Source organism: Zingiber officinale, chromosome 10B (assembly GCF_018446385.1).
Source record: "Zingiber officinale cultivar Zhangliang chromosome 10B, Zo_v1.1, whole genome shotgun sequence".
NCBI lineage: Eukaryota > Viridiplantae > Streptophyta > Magnoliopsida > Zingiberales > Zingiberaceae > Zingiber > Zingiber officinale.
Genome location: NC_056005.1, coordinates 56,760,223 through 56,773,749, shown reverse-complemented (window position 1 = coordinate 56,773,749; position 13,527 = coordinate 56,760,223). Strand labels below are relative to the sequence as shown.

General features: G+C 38.9%; 1 non-coding gene across 1 annotated transcript; it reads right to left on the bottom strand.

Annotated features, from left to right (window-relative positions):
- Positions 1-656: 656 nt before the first annotated feature.
- LOC122030670 lies at positions 657-762 on the bottom strand. Its single transcript, XR_006125534.1, has one exon. It is a non-coding gene; the product is annotated as a small nucleolar RNA R71 (small nucleolar RNA).
- Between the last annotated feature and the right edge of the window lie 12,765 nt (positions 763-13,527).

Genomic DNA, 13,527 nt, shown 5'->3' with positions numbered 1-13,527 from the left:
GACACTTGTATACTTGCGGGATCACATTAAATTTTTGGCGTCGTTGTTAGGAACTGCACTTATAACATTAGTTGTAATCACTTGAGTTAGTTTAAATTTGTTTTCTTTCTCATTTTGTAAATATTTCTGCAATACTATTTTTATAAATATATCTTGCATTTGCTTACTTTTATTTCTAAAATTTCTTTCTTGCATTTGATTTCTTACACCTTGAATTGTGCTTTAGGAATTCTAGCTGTTAAGATCTGTATTTCTAGTCAGTGAATCAATTGATCAGATAAAGATTGTTCAGAGACCTTTGAAAGACTATCCTGCTCCTAAATTAGCAAGGGATTTGAGTCCGATTGTGTTACTAGAAATACATGTCTCTAATTGTGCTATTGATCTGGCCTTTATTTCTAAAGTTTAAGAAAATTAGTTTGGAGGGTTAGACTCAGAAAGTCCTTATACACACTTGATAAAGTTCTACAGATATTGTGATACATTGAACTATGAAAGGATTTCTACTGACTGTATTATGTTAGTGGTTTTCCCTTTTAGCCTCAAGGGTGCTGTAAAAATATGGATAAACACTCTGCAATCCAGAAGTATAAAGACTTGGGACAAACTTGAAAGAAAATTTTTGAACAAATATTTTCCCCCAAGAAAGACAACTCAACTCAGGAATCAAATTTTGAACTTCACATAGAAAGAAGGAGAAACGTTATGCCAAGCATGGGGTGAATTCTTAACTCTCTTATACCAATGTCCACATCATGGGATTGAAGATTGGCTAGTAATCCATATATTTTATATAGAGATATCTTTCCAGAATAAAAATTTACTAGATTGGGCATCCGGGGGTTCTCTACTCAACAAAAGTTTGAATGAAGCGTGTGAAATCATCGACCGAGTAGCAACGAATCTTAATGAATGGTCGGGTGTAAATCATATGACTCTCTCATTCAGAAGTCCAAAGGGAGAAAAATCCAAAACCTTTTTGACGAAGACATTCATCTCCACCATGAAGACCTTATAGAGCTAGTACCCTGGTGTAGTGGAGCACTAACACAGATGTTAGAAGGTATGAATATTCTCCAACTAAAATAACTATGGACTTGGATTATGGGGATTCCTTAGATGGAAATGGGTATAACGGTGATTGTTTACTCCTTCCCACTTTAGAAGATCCCTTAGAGGAAAGTTAGAGCTATGAAGACTAGTGGGAGACGTGGATAGAATCCCTAGACTAATACAAGAGTATAAACAACTAATGATAATTGAGCAGAACTCTACTATACCTGAAATCTCACCACCTCAAGTGTAAAACTTTTGTCATCCAATCTCAGATATGAATTCTTAGGGCCAAACTCCACATTTCCTGTAATAATCAACTCAAATTTGAGTGAGTTGGAAACCAAGAAACTACATAAAGAGGTAGCTTGCATAGAAAAGTGATTAGGTATACTATTGATGACATAAAAGAAATCAATTTTTCTTTATACATGCACAGGATTTTGTTAGAAGAAGGCCATAGAAGATCCTTTAAACATCAAAGAAGACTCAACCCAAACATGAAAGAGGTGGTATGAAAGAGATACTAAAGCTACTAGATGCAGGAATTATATATCCCATTTTTTATAGTGAATGGGTAAGCCCAGTGCATGTAGTTCCGAAGAGGGGAAAATGATAGTAATCAAGAATGACAATGACGAATTAATTCTAACAAGAATAGTTACCAGATGGCGGAGGTGTATCCATATGGAGCAGTTGATATTTAGAACGAAACATCCGGACCTTGCAAGGTAAACTAGCAACGTCTCAAGCGGTATTTCCTTGGATCACCAATTAATGAATGTGAAAAGCTATACTTTTTTAAACCACGACCACCTGAGTGAACTAAACAAGGGGTCAAGCTAATGACCAAAAATAAGCGCTTCTTGGGAGACAACCCAAGGGTTTAATTCAGTTTAGTTTGTGATTTTCTTTCTTTATTAGCTGTTTAATTTGCCTTTTAATTTTGTTTTCAGGTTTTCCACGACCTCCACGGTTGATCATGATCCTCTCAAGGATGTGGAGGTGCTAGTGAAGTCAAAGAGAAGAAAAGTTATAGATGAACTCAACCCTCATACACTTCAAGGAGTCGGTCGTGTGACCTCACACTACCGTGTGAGGCCAACCGAGAAGAAAAAGGCCCAAGTCGTGTGGATCCACATGGCCGTGTGGCTTTGGTAGAGAAGAAGAAGAGGTCGGCCATGTGAATCGACACATCCATGTGAATCGACACGACCATGTGACTCAACCTGAGAGGAAGTCGAGTGAGGCCGTGTGGAATCCACAAGGCCGTGTGACCCCAGCCGAAGCAAAGAAGACCACGGTCATGCCATACACTGTTAGTATTAGCCCTAGTACCAATTATGAGATGATTGTAAAGAGCTCAATTTTATATCATATTTCATAATTAATAAAAAAAAGGCAAAGTTGGTTATTATATTTGTTTCAATTCAGTGTCGATTGAATAAATATAATAATGTCCTTGGTGTTGGGTTTTTCGGGTTGTGAAAACCACTTTTTCGCGTCATGGAAACCCCGAAACCCCAGCCACCGGATCCGTGCGAAGAATAAAATTTTGAAAAACCTACGACTATGAGTTTACAAACTCTAGATCTACATTAGAGTACGAGTTTTACCCTTGATGCGTGTCTTTCGCGAATCCCACTCGTCCAAGGTGTCGGATCTCAAGATTGTCAAAGTAGACAACCTTCTAGAAGTATTCACACGAACAACTCGTTGGAGAAAGAACCTTAGAGTGTGCTAGCACTCCAAGAAGTTCATGGCAAGATGAGGAGAGGGGGAGCAAGAAGAGAGAGCAAGGAAGAAGATGAAATAAAAAATGCCTTGAATGAAAATGAATCCCATTCATTCCCCTTAGTGGCCGGCCACACATGTGTAACTCCTCTCATTAAATGTGGCCGACCACATTAAAGCAAAGGGAATTTGTAACCTCCATTAGGTGGCACACACATGTGCTAACTATGATGATGTGGCACATCATACTTGGCCACTTAATGCCAAGTCACAAATGATGTGGCATAAAGCCAAGTCAAACTTGACTCTTCCTCTTCCTCTCAAGTCAAGTCAAACTTGACTTAATCTCCCTCATGGTTGATTTAATCCAACCATTTAATTCAAGCCAATTTAATTTAATGAATCTAATTCATTTAATTAAATTGATTCAATGAGTCATAATCTAAATTAGACTCATTGAACACATGAATCAACTTGAGTCCAACTCAATTAGCCCAATTAGGATTACTCTTAATCCAATTTGATACATCACATGAATCTTATCCTCTTGGTTCATCATATGAACCTAATCTCCATCTAATTGTCATTAGTGTGTGACCCTATAGGTTCTTGTAACGTTGGCAATGCCCCTAAACCCATTTAGGAGTATAAGTAATGAGCGGTATCTAGCAACACATCATTACTACCCAAGTTACAAGAATGTTGAGATCCAACATCACCTTGTGACTATTAATTGTGACTCCTCACAATATATGCCAAGTGTCCTTCTATCCTAGACATCTAGATTGATCAATGTGAGGCATAGACCGTGTCATCCTCTGACCAATCTAAATCTTGAACTCCAAGTAGACTCACTAAATCAAATGAGCTCAATATCTCATATTGACTCATTTGGGCATGGTCATGCACTTCGTGGTCTCACTCTATCAAGAATATCGATGTCACTCCCGTCATATAGGATGGATAGATCCAATCTACATCACTCACATCCCTCCGCATAATTTGTTACACACCCAGTAATCGCCTTTATAGTCCATCCAGTTACGGGTGACGTTTGACGAAACCAAAGTACATAACTCCTTATGTAGGGAACAATGGTGACTTCAGGTCTAAGGACTAGTAGTCATACTAATAGCCACATGAGAAAGTATATGACACTCATATAACGATCCATGATACTTTCTCATGGCGGGTCATTCAGTATACATTCTCCAATGCATACCCATGTGTCAACTTGATATCTCTATATCCATGACTTGTGAGATCAAGTCATCGATTTGACCTACATGCTAGTCTTATTACATTAACATTGTCCCTGAATGTTAATACTCGACTATGAATGATTAAGAGTAGTGTTCCCTATATCATCTCACCATCGGTTCAACTAGCCGATTGATGTAGGTAAGAACCTTCTACTCAAGGACGCTATTATACTTAGTTTATTTGGCAGCAATACAAGTAAGTATAATAACCAAAAACAAATGCCTTTATTTATATAAAAATATGATACAACAAGTCCATAATACAATCATCAAATGATTGGCTCTAGGGCTCTAACTAACAATCTCCCACTAGCACTAGTGCCAATCAGTGTAGGCTCTAATCCCCAATGACCTAGTGTGACCATCATGCTTCCTCTGTGCCAAAGCCATGGTCAAGGGATCTGCGATGTTAGCCTCTGTAGGTACTCTGCAAATCTTCACATCTCTCTCGATAATCTCTCGAATGAGATGGAAGCGCCAAAATATGTGTTTGGACCGCTGGTGTGAGTGAGGTTCCTTCGCCTGTGCTATAGCTCCATTGTTGTCACAATAGAGCTCAATAGGGTCAGCGATACTAGGAACCACACCAAGTTCAGTGATGAACTTGCGGATCCAAACTGCCTCCTATGCTGCCTCTGATGCAGCAATGTACTCGGCCTCTGTCATAGAATCAGCTATTGTGTCCTGCTTCGAACTCTTCCAGCTCACAGCACCACCATTTATGCAAAATACGAACCCTGACTGCGATCGATAATCATCCTGATCGGTCTGGAAGCTGGCATCACTGTAACCCTTTATAGCTAGCTCATCATTGCCTCCATATATTAAGAAATATTCTTTAGTCCTTCTTAAGTACTAAAAAATATTCTTGACCGCTATCCAGTGACTTTCACCTGGATCTGACTAGTATCTGCTTGTCATGCTCAAAGCATACGAGACATCAGGTCGAGTACATAGCATGACGTACATGATAGATCCTATGGCTGAAGCATAATGGATCTGATCCATGCGGTCTCTCTCCTCTCTAGAAGAGGGACCTTGAGTCTTCGAAAGACTCACGCCATGTGAAATCGGCAGAAATCCCTTCTTTGAGTTCTGCATGGCAAACCGTAGGAGTACCTTGTCAATATATGTACTCTGAATTAGGCCAAGCAATCTCTTTGTTAGATAAAGCCCTAGAGCCAATCATTTGATGATTGTATTATGGACTTGTTGTATCATATTCCTATATAAATAAAGACATTTATTTTGGTTATTATACTTACTTGTATTGGTGCTAAATAAACTAAGTATAATAGCGTCCTTGAGTAGAAGGTTCTCACCTATATCAATCGATTAGTTGAACCGATAGTGAGATGATATAGGGAACACTACTCTTAATCATTCCTAGTCAAGTATTAACATTCAGGGACAATGTTAATGCAATAAGACTAGCATGTAGGTCAACTCGATGACTTGATCTCACAAGTCATGGATATAGAGATATCAAGTTGACACATGGGTATGCATTGGAGAATGTATACTGAATGACCCGCCATGAGAAAGTATCATGGATAATTATATGAGTGTCATATACTTTCTCATGTGGCTATTAGTATGACTATTAGTCCTTAGACCTGAAGTCACCATGGATCCCAACATAAGGAGTTATGTACTTTGGTTTTGTCAAACGTCACCCGTAACTGGGTGGACTATAAAGGCGATTACTGGGTATGTAACGAATTATGCAGAGGGATGTGAGTGATGTAGATGAGATCAATCCCTCCTATATGACGGGAGTGACATCGATATTCTTGATAGAGTGAGACCACGAAGTGCATGGCCATGCCCAAATGAGTCAATATGAGATATTGAGCTCATTTGATTTAGTGAGTCTACTTGGAGTTCAAGATTTAGATTGATTAGAGGATGACACGGTCTATACCTCACATTGATCAATCTAGATGTCTTGGATAGAAGGACACTTGTCATATATTGTGAGGAGTCACAATTAGTAGTGACAAGGTGATTTTGGATCTCAACATTCTTATAACTTGGGTAGTCATGATGTGTTGCTAGATACCGCTCATTGCTTATGCTCCTAAATGGGTTTAGGGGCATTGCCAACGTTACAAGAACCTATAGGGTCACACACTAAGGACAATTAGATTGAGATTACGTTCATATGATGAACCAAGAGGATTAGATTCATTTGATGAATTGGATTATGAGTAATCCTAATTGGGCTAATTGAGTTGGACTCAAGTTGATTCATGTGTTCAATGAGTCTAATTTAGATTATGACTCATTAAATCAGTTTAATTAAATGAATTAGATTCATTATATTAAATTGGATTGAATTAAATGGTTGGATTAGATCAACCATGAGAGAGATTAAGTCAAGTTTGACTTGACTTGAGAGGAAGATGAAGAGTCAAGTTTGACTTGACTTTATGCCACATCATTTGTGACTTGGCATTAAGTGGCCAATGATGAGGTGCCACATCATCATGTTTAGCACATGTGTGTGCCACCTCATGGAGGTTACAAATCTCTTTAATGGCCATGCTTAATGCAAAATGGGGGTTACACTTTGTGAAAGTGGCCGGCCACTTTTGTTGTGAATGTGAATTCATTTTTCAATCAAGGCAATTCACATCTTCTTCTTTCTCAAGCTCTCTCCTCAAGCTCTCCCTCTCCTCCTATCTTGGCCGAACACCCTAGGTGCTAGTACACCTTATTTGGTCCTTCTCCATCTAGTGTGTTCGTGTGCACACGTGTAGAGGATTGTCTACGTTGACAATCCGGAGATCCGACATCTCTTTGGACGAGCGGGATACGAAAAGGGCACGCATCGAAGGTATAAAAGGTTTCCCCTTTGTAGACTAATGTAGATCAAAGTTTAGAAACTCGTACTCGTATTTTATTTTATTTTTCTTTGCACGGATCCGGTGGCTGGGGCTTTCGGGGTTTCCGAGACGCGAAAAATGCGGTTTTCACGGCCCGAAAAACCCAACACTCTTAGATCTATCTCTATAGATCTGTATCTCTAGAATGCGGGATGCCTCACCGAAGTCCTTCATTGAGAAACATGTCCCTAGCCAAGTCTTGACAGACTGTAGCAAAGGGATGTCCTTCCCAATGAGTAGTATATCATCCACAAACAATATGAGGAAGACAGTTAATGTCCTCTACAACCTTCTTGTAGACACAAGGTTCATCTTCATTCTTAATGAAACCAAACTATTTGATTGCATCATCGAATTGAAGATTCTAGCTCCGAGAAGCTTGCTTTAGTCCATAAATGGACCTATGCAGCTTTCATACTCTGCTAGTATGCTTTGGATCTACAAAACCCTCAGGTTGTGTCATGTACACATCCTCGAGTAGGTTGTCATTCAGAAACACGGTTTTGACATCCATCTGCCATATCTCAAAGTCATGGTATGCTGCAATAGCAAGCATGATCCGAATGGACTTAAACATCGCTACTGGAGAAAAGGTTTCATCATAGTCAATATTATGAATGCGCTTGAAACCTTTAGCTACCAAGCGACCCTTACAGATAAGTCCATCCATGTCAGTCTTTCTCTTAAAGACCCACTTAGACCCAATGGGTTTTACCCCTTCAGGTGGATCAACCAAAGTCCATATTTTGTTGGAGTACATGGATTCCATTTCGGATCTCATGGCCTCTAGCCATTTCTCGGAATCTGGTCTCATCACAGCTTCCTGATAGGTGGTAGGCTCATCCTCTATGAGCACAACGTCATCATGGTCAGACAATAGAAATGAGTATCTCTCAGGCTGACAACGTACCCTATCAGACCTGCGAAGAGGTATGTCTACTTGAACTAGTTGTTGTTCCTCAACTCCTTGTGGAACAACATCATCCACAACACTTTATGGTTCCAGTTCAACTTCCATTGAGGCTTCAGTGCTATGGTTCGCATCTTGAACTTCTTCAAGATTGAACGTACTCCCACTAGTCTTTCTAGAAACAAAGTCCCTTTCAAAAAAGACCCCAGCCTTTGCCACAACTACCTTGTGCTAACTGGGAATGTAGAAGTAATATCCCTTAGTTTACTTGGGATATCCAATAAAGTAGCACTTGTCGGATTTGGGTCCCAATTTGTCTGAGACTTGACGTCGAACGTAAGCCTCACAACTCCAAATCCTCATGAAAGACATCTGGGCATCTCTCCCAGTCCATATCCTATATGGTGTCTTTATCACGGCCTTGGATGGAACTCGGTTGAGTATAAAAGCTGCCGTATCTAGAGCATAGCCCCAAAGGAATGTCGGAAGATCTGTGTGACTCATCATAGATCGTACCATATCTAATAGGGTACGATTCCTCCTTTCTGATACACCATTCCACTATGATGTTCCAGGAGGAGTGAGTTGAGATAGGATCCCACACTCAGCTAGATAGTCACGAAACTCATGGCTAAGGTATTCACCACCTCGATCTGATCGAAGTATCTTAATACTCTTGCCAAGCTGGTTCTGTACTTCATTCTTGATTTCTTTGAACTTTTCAAAGGATTCTGACTTATGTGCCATCAAGTACACATAACCATATCTACTGAAGTCATCAGTAAATGTAATGAAGTACCTATAACCGCCTCTAGAAGTGATATTGAAAGGGTCACATACATCACTATGTATAAGACCTAACAAGTCAGTCACTCTTTCACTGTGCCCACTAAAGGGAGTCTTGGTCATCTTGTCTAGTAGGCATGACTCACACGTCTCATAAGATTCAAAATCAAATGAGTCCAGCAAACCATCCTTATGGAGCTGGGATAAGCGCTTGTCATTTATATTACCTAAGCGACAGTGCCAGAGATAGGTTTGGTTCACGCCATTTGACTTGAACCTCTTGGTATTTATGTTATAGATAGGGCTTTCAAGGTCTAGAATGTAGAGTCCGTTCATCAGAGGTGCACTACATTAGAACATATCTTTTAAATAAACTGAACAACATTTGTCCTTTATTATAAAAGAGAAACCTTTCTTGTCCAAACAAGAAACTGAAATTATGTTCTTTGTTAAAGCAGGCACATAACAACAATCATCCAACTCTAGTACAAGCCCAGAGGGCAGAGATAGAAAATAAGTCCCTACAGCAACAGCAACAACCCGTGCTCCATTGCCTACGTGTAGGTCCACCTCGCCCTTTGCCAATGTCCTGCTATTTCTCAGTGCCTGCACATTAGTACAAATGTGAGAAGCACATCCGGTATCTAACACCCATGATGAAGAAATAGATAGATTGACTTCTATGACATATCACTTTGCTTCTTCTTAAGATCTTCCAGGTACACCTTGCAGTTCCTCTTCCAGTGCCCGGTCTGACCGCAGTGGAAGCAGGTAGTATCCTTGGCGACCCCTCCTTTATGCTTCAGTGCCTTGCCTTTGCCCTTGGCTTGGGACTTTCCTTTGCCTTTGGGCTTGCCTTTGTCCTTGTGTTTCTAAACCATCAGAACAGAGTGGGGCTTAGCCTTCTTAAGGTTTAGCTCAGTAGTTCTTAACATGCTAAGCAGTTCGGGTAGTGGCTAGTCAATTTCGTTCATATTGTAGTTTAGAACGAATTGACTATAGCTATCCGACAAGGATTGTAAGATCAGGTTAGTGGCCAACTCTTGGCCAAGCGAGAATCCCAACCTCTGTAGGTTTTCTATGTACCCAATCGTTTTGAGTACATCTTCTTCTTCCTCAAGCTCTCCCTCTCCTCCTATCTTGGCCGAACACCCTAGGTGCTAGCACACCTTGTTTGGCCCTTCTCCATCTAGTGTGTTCGTGTGGATACGTGTAGAGGATTATCTACGTTGACAATCTAGAGATCTGGCATCTCTCTTTGGACGAGCGAGATACGAAAAGGGCACACATCGAAGGTATAAAAGGTTTCCCCTTTGTAGATCTACTGTAGATCAAAGTTTAGAAACTCGTACTCGTATTTTATTTTATTTTTCTTTGCACAGATCCAGTGGCTGGGGCTTTCGGGGTTTCCGCGACGCAAAAAATGCAGTTTTCGCGGCCCGAAAAACCCAACAGTGGTATAGAGCCACGTGCAAAGACTTGTACGAGTTTATTTTTGATTTTTATGAAAAATATAGCTTCTGTGATTTTCTGTAAATTTAGGTTTTTTATGGTTTTTATGGGTAATTTTCTCGTAGAAGCGAAGCACAAGTGTTTCGGCACTTGTAGGCTTCGGCTACCGGGAAGATTTTTCCAAAACAGCTTGGTTTCACCCCAAATCCTTTTGCGACAGCGGGCTAAGGCGCTGTAGGATCGCTAAGGAACCCTCGCGATGGTTAGATCGCGGGTAGGGGCACTTCCCCTGGTCCCGTAAGAGAATTCGTTCTGCGATTGCGCCCGAAAACCGCTAAACGGGACCGCCGGGAATTTTTATTCGTAAAAATTGGTATTAAATTGCAGAAAATTATAGAAAATACATAATTTAGAATTATGTATAATTTGTGATAGTCATGACCCAAAAGACCCAATTGGATTGGAATAAATGTGTTGTAATTCATAATACGATCTGCGTGCCGTGATGTGATGTGCGTGTTGTATTTTTATTTTTCGTGACCTGCGCGTCATGCCTTTCTCTTTTATTCTTGTTGTAAATTAGCTTAGACTCGAATGTAACTCGAGTTTCAAAATTGTAAAGTACAAAATTGGAGCTGTGGAAGGTCCACACAAGACGGAGTTACGAGGAGGGCGCGAGCAACATATGGTGGTGAAAGGGAGAAGCTTGAGAAGCTGTTGACCTTAGGTTGACCATCCAATCTTCTCATTGGCTTGAGAAGATCGTAGTAGGGCCATGACTAAATCACAAATCAATTTAATTAATTGCTTGTGTATATATGATGCATGATTAAGTAATTAATTAGTGCCTAACGATTAGATTAGATCTAAGTCGTGCACATGATGCACCCCACGATTAGATTAGATCTATATCGAGTATATGATACGCATCATCGTTTAGATTAGATCTAAATCACATCAACTCTAATACCTACCGTGCCGTGATACCTATCACTACCTCGATCACATGTGTTGTTGAATCTGCCAAAGCAGAGCAACACATATTATCTTGGTAGGGTACGGAGGGACAATCTTGGTCCCGCTTATCAATGCATGGGCAAATACATACTCAATTAGATTGAGTATTCCTAGTTAACTCGGTTGGATCGAGTACAACTATAGGCATTCTTCCAATGGTTGGAAAGATAAGACATAAGTCACATTTATATTAATTCTTGGGCGTATTAGGCAAAGCTAACTCAAGTTTTCATATAACTGTGGATAATGATCCTATAAACAAGAGTTGCATAGAGATGTAATTTGTAAATCGTTACCTACCGATCATACTAAGTCTTGGGCGTATTAGCCAAAGCTAACTCAAGAGTTAGTATGATGCGGATCTTGTCCCACATAAATTATAGAATTCAGTGGGAGCATCATTTAGTTAAAGGCCTAATTAAATGATTTAAAGAATATGATATTTATTTTGTAACACCCCTAGAAAGCCTAGATAAGAAAGTAAGGGTAATGAGAGTACGAATGTAGTGAAAAGAAGGTGTAAATATTCTAAGTTAAATATTAAGATGGATTTAGATGATTAAAATTTTATGAAAGAAAAATAAAGTTGAGAATATAAATCATCTATGCATGATTTAAAAGGTATGAAATTAATATGGACAAAAGGAAGAAGTATGAGATAATATATATATGTATGAAATATTTATGCATAATAGAGTAATATACGAATTATTATGTACAAAAGAAAATAAAATGTTAGAAGAGAGATTGAACCTTGGATCTCTTGTAAGGAACATGTATAGGATACCAAAGGGGATAGGAGAATTATTGATAAGGAGAGAAAGGACTAAGTAGTTAAGAATAAGAAAGGATTCTTTTTACTTAAAAGAAAAGGAAGTAAAAAAAAGTAAAAATATGCATAACCAAGTTTTGATCCTTGGTTCTCTTGTGGATGCATGCATGTGTTAACCAAGTGGGATAGAAGAGGATATTGTAAGAGGAGAGATAGAAAATTTTATTAAAGGAGAGAAAAGAGAGAAATTAAGGGAAAGAAAAGAGAGAACTCAAAAGGCATCTCTCTAGAATATTCTTGTCATTTAAGGGAGAAATGAATAGGAGGATGAATCAAGTCAAGTTTCCTCCCCTCATCTTAGTATAAATAGGCATGGAGGGGGGACTTCAACTTCATCCTCAACCCACTCATCCTCCTCTCCTCCCTTTGTGCCGAGACCCACTCTCCCCTCTCTTTTCTTCTTGTTGCCGAGCAACACAAGAGGAAGAACACCTTCTTCCTCCTCACTCTCCCCCTCTTTTCTTTCTTGTTGTTGCCGAGCAACACAAGAGGAAGAGAAGCCTCTTCTTCCTCCTCCTCTCCACCAAAAGACCTAGCCACTCCTCTCCTCCATTGGTGCCGAGCAAAGCAAGCAAGGAAGAAAGGTCCAAGCAAGTTCTCAACTCTAGGAAACTTAAGCGAAGAAGGTAAGTTTCCCCTCACCTGTGGTACAAGGCTTTTATGTGATTTTCGGATTTATATGGATTAGAAAACCTAGGAAAGAATTTAAGAAAATTCTGCTAAAGAAAAGGTTTTCAAATCTAGGATGATTTAAACAAGACCACATTTCATGATAAGATTTTCTATGCTATGTAGAAGGATTCCTTTCCATGATTTTATATTGATATGATGTATGATCAGAGGAGTATCTAAACTTAGGATTTCAACCAAAAATATTTTAAAGAGGTGAGTAAGATTATTGTCTAACCGAACTAAGTGCAAGGTTCCTTCTATGAAATGCTATACATAATGTTATGTAATATGCCATGATATGTGATAGCATAGGAAATGCTAAACATAATGAGAAGAAAATGAAATTATGTTATATGCCATGATATGTGATAGCATAGGAAATGCTATACATAATGTTATGTAATAGCATAGGAAATGCTAAACATAATGAGGAGAAAATGAAATTATGTTATATGCCATGATATGTGATAGCATAGGAAATGCTATACATAATGTTATGTAATATGCCATGATATGTGATAGCATAGGAAATGCTAAACATAATGAGGAGAAAATGAAATTATGTTATATGCCATGATATGTGATAGCATAGGAAATGCTATACATAATGTTATGTAATATGCCATGATATGTGATAGCATAGGAAATGCTAAACATAATGAGGAGAAAATGAAATTATGTTATATGTCATGATATGTGATAGCATAGGAAATGCTATACATAATGTTATGTAATATGCCATGATATGTGATAGCATAGGAAATGCTAAACATAATGAGGAGAAAATGAAATTATGTTATATGCCATGATATGTGATAGCATAGGAAATGCTATACATAATGTTATGTAATATGCCATGATATGTGATAGCATAAGGAAATGCTATACAAAATGAAGAAATGAAATTATGTTATGTAATAT